The following is a 7,383-nucleotide window of genomic DNA, read 5'->3' as shown; positions in this document are numbered from 1 at the left end:
GGGAGTAGTTTCAGTGTTCTGCACCACACGGGGAAAGGGTGGGGCCGCTTTCATCCTATATCCTGATTGGTTCTGTCCACTGTCTATATTGAAGATGGGCCAATGGGCCGCCCCCTCTAAATTGTGGGCCGATCTCTTAGAAAAAAAAAAAAAGGGAAGAAAAAAAAAATCCAACGGCATCGGCCCTTGAGGACTGTCGGCCCACCGGGCAAATGCCAGCCCAGCCCTGGTCCTGGATTTAGTCCATGTTTTTTCCTTTAGTAATGCTTTTTCCTGGGTTAATCTTCATTTTGAATCCTTTGGTTTAGCTTGAAATAATCCTCATTTTGGTATAATTTTAGAGTTTTAAAATGCCACTGAAAAAGACATTTTTTGAGGTGGTACTTGGCCTGAAAACTTTCAGAACCTCTGGCCTATTACAACTAAACATTGTCCTTCATCACCTTCACCTTCAGCTGCTGTCTGGCGTATTGGGTTGCATTGCTTGTGTCACCTGTAATTGATGCCCATATGAACACTGAGGGAAACCACTGGATAAGACGCGTGACTTGCAGATGTGTGACTTGAGCAAAAGAAACAGAAAATTGCCACTACACGAACTACATGTAGATTTATTTACTCAAACATGTTTACGGGCTGTTTCTACATATGGTTGACCTCTGGTCATGTGATCATGTTGTTGGTAGGAACACCAATGTGAGAACGCTCCTCTTCCTCATCCACCTGTGCTTCCTCTCCTCTCTCCTCCACCTGATCCAGTGAGGGAACGTCCTCCATGATGGAGGAGCTGCTGAGAGTTTCCTCCAGATTGAGACCTCTGTCACAGTTCAGAGGATCTACGGCAGCAGAGACCTTCGTGGACACTAAACGACTCAAACACACAACATCACACTGTCTCCACTCTGACATCACTGATCAACAGAGGTGGCAAAAGTACTGACATTCTGTACTTAAGTAGAAGTACAAGTACTTGTGTTAAAAAATACTTTGGTAAAAGCCAAAGTACTGGTTCAACTTCTTTACTTAAGTAAAAGTAAAAAAGTACAGGCTCTGAAATTTACTCAGAGTAAGAAAGTAAAAGTAGCTCTTTGGAGGACGTTTCTACCTGCTATTTTTGTGTAAAGCTAACTGAACCTTATTATATATTATTGTAATTGTTATGTTGCTCCCTTATAGTGTCAATAAGTAAACATTATTACTCGACACACAGAGCATGGAGGACAACTTCTTGCTGGTTCACTCGTTTGTTTATTATCCTACTGTTGCTATGGTTGCATTCAGAACCCCTGTATGCCCTAGTGGCGGTCTGCCCCTCTGGTGGTAAGTATTGGTAGGACATCTCTAGGTTCATACATCACATATCTCCTCCCCACTAAGATTTGTTGTCAGTAACAAAAACATTTCTTAGGAAACAAACGTAAGACATTATATCCCCTTTTAAAACTACATGAGATTATTTCTTTCTTTACTTCTCCACAACATTACCAGAAAATAGGAGAGTTATGTCACGGCTTATAATCACTTCAAATATCAAAACTCAAAACCATTTAACAACATTCTACAAGAGCAAACATTCTTAAACATTCTTCAACTTTTTCTTTTCTTTTTTTTTTTTACAACATCTTGGAATGTCAACATTGTTCAACTCTTTTTTTCTTTTTTTTTTTTGTGGTTGTTAAGTTTAATGATCCCTGTAACGTACCGGCGGACGTGTGATCCTCACAGGATATCGTCGTACAGTCCCTGTCTCTGAATGTTCCGTGTGTGTCATTTCTGGGGACTGTGGTGTCTTGAGTGTTTTGGGTGTTTTTGGTGGTGCATGTGGTGTGTGTGGCACTGTATCAGTATCCTCCTTCTGTTGAGGTGTATTTGGGTCAGGTGTGGTTGTCTGAGGAAGTGACAGCGGACAACTCACAGGAAAACTCCGTGCAGTCTCTGGTGGGTCTGACTCGGGCCGAGTCAGCATCTGGTCCACATGACGCTTCCAGACCCCTTGTGTTCCCACATGTACCTTGTAGGACACTGGTCCAGTCTTCTCGATCACCACAGCTTGCGTCCACTTATCCTCCCCCCTCCTATAATCACGCACGAGCACTGGCTCACCAAGTTCAAACTGTCTCTGTTTAGAGTGTAGCTGGCGTCGTTGCTGTTGAGCCTCTTGTGACTGGTGCACTGTTCCAGCCATACTTGGTTTCAGGAAATCCAGTCGAGAACGCAGCTTGCGTCCGATGAACAGCATTGCAGGGCTTTCCTTGGTTGTTGCATGGGGGGTGTTACGGTAGGTCAGGAGGAATGTATCCAGACGCTGCTGCACTGGTGTAGTTCCTCTGGAAGATTTCAGAGCGTGCTTGAAGGTTTGCACAAATCGCTCTGCCAAGCCATTGGAGGCAGGGTGGTATGGTGCTGAGCGAATGTGTTTGACTCCATTGGCTTTCAGAAACGTGCTGAATTCTTCAGAGCAGAACTGAGGGCCGTTGTCACTTACAAGACTGTGTGGAATGCCATAGCGACTAAAAAGTCCCCTAAGCACTTGGATGGTTTTGCTGGATGTGGTGCTATCCATGATGTGCACCTCGGGCCATTTGGAGTGTGCGTCCACTATGACCAGGTACATGTGCCCTTCAAATGGACCGGCAAAGTCCACATGTATCCGTTCCCAAGGACTGGATGGCCACATCCACGGGTGTAAGGGTGCTAGGCCAGGGTCTTTCTGCACTCGTGTACATGAGTGGCATGATTTTGCTTGGTGCTCGATCTGGGAGTCGATGCTGGGCCACCAAACGTAGCTACGAGCTAAGCTCTTCATCCTTACTACACCTGGGTGTGCTGAGTGTAGCTCTGTCAGCACCCGGGGGCGCAGTTTGTGTGGCACAATCACTCTCAACCCTTACATAAGGCATCCGTGCTGCACAGTGAGATCATGGCGGCGCTGGAGATAGGGAGACAGCTCACCTGCGTCCTTTGCAGCTGGAAAACGACCAGTTGTGACCATTTCCATGACACGGGACAGGGTGGAATCCGACATGGTGTGACGCTTGATCTCGGCTAGGGTTTAATCCCGGGATCCGGGATTCCCGGGAAATGCGATCAGAACCATTTCCCGTTTCCCGGGAAACGTTAGACGGGAAACCGGGAAAAAAGTCGCGCGCGTCGATTTGACTTTCAGAAAGAAAAGAAAGCTTCAGAATGTTAAATTTAAGGAAATATTGAGAGAAGGGTTCGTTTAATGCGAAAAGCATTTCTCTTCATTTCAGGCACGTTCAGCCTCCGTTTAAGGCTTCAGCCTTCATCTCAAGCGTTTTAATAGAGGTATTACACAGTTGTACTTTTTTCCTCTTTAATTTGTTGAAATCATAGGCAATGTGTTTACCCTAAGGTATTTTGTATTATATAATTTTATATTATATATTGTTATATTGCATTATATAGCCTATAAAATATGCCTTCCCTGAACAATAAAGAAATATCTGTTTAACTTCGAGTGTTTCTTTTCCTCGTTTGCAGCCGCTTACTAACAATCATGAATTAGGATACGGGCCTAATGTGTGAAGAAATTATCATGAAATAGATTGCTTTAACATATTTCGCTTTAAAATGGAGTTGAGTAAAATGTATATTTTTTAGGCTATAAGGATTGGCCAGTTTTTCAAAAGACGATTCACAGCGAACCTACTTTAACCCTCAGACACAGTGTTATAAATTTGCTGTTGCCAGAATGGCAATGACCAAGTCGTGGTGCATTACTCAAGGCCCTGTGTTATGTCATATTATAGTGTAGTACGGTAGTTAACTTTTCAATGACTATTACAGCGTTCCACTGGTGGAGATATAGCGCAACAGATGTCGCCACGACAGCGTGGCTGAGTCTTTATCAATGCTGTGTGGAGATGAACTGTATTGTTTTGCACCAGCAGTTGTAAAATAGCTTGGTATAATTCCATGTACAATGGAGGAATATTCTAATTATATTTGTTAAGGGAGTGTTGAGGAACGATACAACACCGCATAGCTCGAGCACTCCAATGTCCAGATGTAGGTTTTATTGCGTTAATCAAGCCGACGTTACCCCCTACTGGGCATAACAGGACATAGCTGGAAAGCTACCTCTACAATATCACAATAGGTTAAGGCCGACACAGGCTACAGAAGGCCTAATTAAAATAAAAAAATAAATAAACTTTTTCCCGGGATTCCCGGGAAATGGCTCGTCATTTCCCGGGATTTGATTCATGTCATTTTCGGGAAAAATATTAAACCCTAATGCTGTGTGGAGATGAACCGTATTGTTTTGCACCAGCAGTTGTAAAATAGCTTGGTATAATTCCATGTACAATGGAGGAATATTCTAATTATATTTGTTAAGGGAGTGTTGAGGAACGATACAACACCGCATAGCTCGAGCACTCCAATGTCCAGATGTAGGTTTTATTGCGTTAATCAAGCCGACGTTACCCCCTACTGGGCATAACAGGACATAGCTGGAAAGCTACCTCTACAATATCACAATAGGTTAAGGCCGACACAGGCTACAGAAGGCCTAATTAAAATAAAAAAATAAATAAACTTTTTCCCGGGATTCCCGGGAAATGGCTCGTCATTTCCCGGGATTTGATTCATGTCATTTTCGGGAAAAATATTAAACCCTAATCTCGGCATTGCTGACTGGCAATGTGTCCAATTGTGACGTGTAGAACACCTCCACTGCACCTTGTTTCTCACTGGGGGCATGAGGGAGCGGTGGAATCCGACATGGTGTGACGCTTGATCTCGGCATTGCTGACTGGCAATGTGTCCAACTGTGACGTGTAGAACACCTCCACTGCACCTTGTCTTGCCTTCTCTTCCTGCTCTTGTCGGAGACGGTCGCACTATCTCTCTCTCCCTGCCCTCCCCATCTCTCCGCTTGCTGCTTGCTGTGAGAGCGTCTTTTACACACTGTCCGAATAAGAACAAGATTGAAACATGGATCTGGCAAACTGGGCATTCTCCATCATTGATCGAATTTTTTCCACTATGAGATCCGGGACAGGGGAGCCTGCGTGTCCGAGTGGAACAGACCCGGTTGGATACGTCATCGACTCTTGGAGCTTGTGGAGACCTGTGTGCTTCTCAGCCCTTGGAGTGGAAGACGTGGAAGACGCATATATATTCGGCCTTTTGGTAGCGGTATCTTCTCTGTTTGGGCTCGGTGGATACCTGCTTTACTGGCAAATTAAGAAAATCTGGACGGCGGTTCGACATCTGCAGAGGCTGCCGACCCAGGTGGAAGGGCTGAGCAGAGCCGTACAAACTCAGACTCAAAGCCTGGTGGACCTGAGCCCCAAGATTAGCGAGCTCGCAGGCGAGAGGGGTTAGATCAGGAGATATAGTTCGGTTCTGCACAGTGAGGACGGCAATCAACGAATTTGGAATATTGGATTTTTGAATGGTTTCCCAGTAAGACTGAAGGCTGTTGGAAAAACAAGCAGCCTGTTCCAAAACAACATTTGTTATCAGGAATTCGGCTCCCCTGCCGGCCTTGGGTTGGCAACCATATCTCTCTCCAGGGCTCTGTGTGTGGCTGCTCTTCCCCCCACTCCGCGTTGTGATTTGTGAAGCTGGGTCTGGTGTACCACGGCCGCTGATGAAATTCCACCACTATCAGCGAACTGTTTTGGCTGGAACCTGGCATCTGGCTCCACAATGCCCCCACCTCTCGTCTCCGTCTGCATTCCCTCCTGACCTGACCTCACCTACCGCCGCTGTCCTAGCTTTACATGTGCAAATGCTTTGCTAAGGTGGTTTTTTTGGACCCTGGTATAGTGCTCTTTTTGAGCACTGTACCAGATGACTTTTTTTTAACCTAACTTCCCCATGATGTGTTGTTTTCTCCTCCTGCCAAAGGTAGCGCTGCAAGTCGGCTGCATGACCCTAGGACACATATCCCCCCATGTGTGTTGTGTTTTGTGTATTCTTGGATGGTGTTCTGTAACTGCAATTTCCAATGTGTGAACTTGTTCACCCACATGGCAATAAACTTCATTCATTCATTCATTCATTCATAACCTTGACAGTCCATCAGCGTTGGCATGTAGGGCCCCCTTTCGGTACTCAATGGTGTAATTGTGAGCGGAAAGCATGAGCGCCCAGCGTTGCATGCGAGCTGCAGCCATGGATGGTGTGCTTTTCACTGGACTGAAGATGGTTGTGTCTTGGATTTTTGATTTGTGTTCAGTGATTGATTGTGGGGGAAAACCATCAGCGTGGAATGGCTATGATGTATATCTTTGTGCACCTCCTGATATTGATGATATGTGTGGGAGACAACAGCGGCCTTGCAGGTGGCTGGGATGTCAGACGTTTTGTGCCTCATGGCAGCATCTGTGGGCCTACACGGGCCCCTGGATCCCCGCCCCAATCACGGAAAATTCTGAGATATCAAAGATCAAACTGGTAAGACAAACTAACTCTGATCCAACTAGAAATGCATTGATACTCACATTTTCAAATTTGACTAAAAATCCCCAACACAGTGTCAGAGGACGGTCACTGAAGAAAGACGTATATTTAACGATAGGAGTGGATGTTTTATGCAGAAACCCTGAAGCCCTAATCAAAATCAATCTGATTACCCCTAAAAAAAGGACTAGCCCAAAACCAGGTTCCGGACAAAAACATATAAAGAAAGGTAACAATGAGACTGGAGTCTCAGTAGGGAAAGGAATAGTTAAAGTAGACTTATCTAAATTAACCCCACAAGGGGCGCTAACTTTAGCCACTGGCTATGCTGATAGAAATTTATGGCTAGATTGGCTTGTGAGCACGGCACAAGAAAATAATTGGTTGCCTTGTGTAGCTTGTGCAGCACCTAGGCCCAAACTAAGGACTGTACCTGCTCCCCTACACCCCAAAGATGACCCAAAGGGTTTCCATTGTATTCTAGGACTTCACATAACTAGGAATCCAAAAGGCTGCGCTCAGTTTTCAAAACTTGACCCAGTAGTCAGTAACACAATTTCTCCTCCAGGCTTCACTCCAACCCCAGGTAATTACACATGCTTGACTAAATGTGGAAATACAACTGTAGGACAGATAGATGTTACAACTTGGACAAACAGCTCTCAAGTTGTCTGGTCTAGAGCGCACCTGTTCTGGTACTGTGGTGGTGTGACACTCAGGAATGTCCTTCCACCCGGATGGTCAGGCATGTGCGCTCTGGTCAGACTTTATCACCCTGTAACAATAATAACAAGACTCGAGGCCTCCAACCTAGACAAAATTAGGATTAAAAGAGGTGTTAATTGGGGCTTGACAGATCCCACCTATATAGGCGCAGTTGGAATACCTCGAGGTGTCCCAAACGAGTACAATGAATGAGTACCCCCGGAAGCACTGGCTTCTAAG

The 7,383-nt window shown here is 45.2% G+C and overlaps 1 pseudogene; it reads right to left on the bottom strand.

Annotated features, from left to right (window-relative positions):
- Positions 1-1,681: 1,681 nt before the first annotated feature.
- Positions 1,682-3,025, bottom strand: LOC115790054 (uncharacterized protein K02A2.6-like; annotated as a pseudogene).
- Between the last annotated feature and the right edge of the window lie 4,358 nt (positions 3,026-7,383).

Source organism: Archocentrus centrarchus, chromosome 13 (assembly GCF_007364275.1).
Source record: "Archocentrus centrarchus isolate MPI-CPG fArcCen1 chromosome 13, fArcCen1, whole genome shotgun sequence".
Taxonomy (NCBI): domain Eukaryota; kingdom Metazoa; phylum Chordata; class Actinopteri; order Cichliformes; family Cichlidae; genus Archocentrus; species Archocentrus centrarchus.
This window is presented reverse-complemented; position numbering and strand designations above follow the sequence as displayed.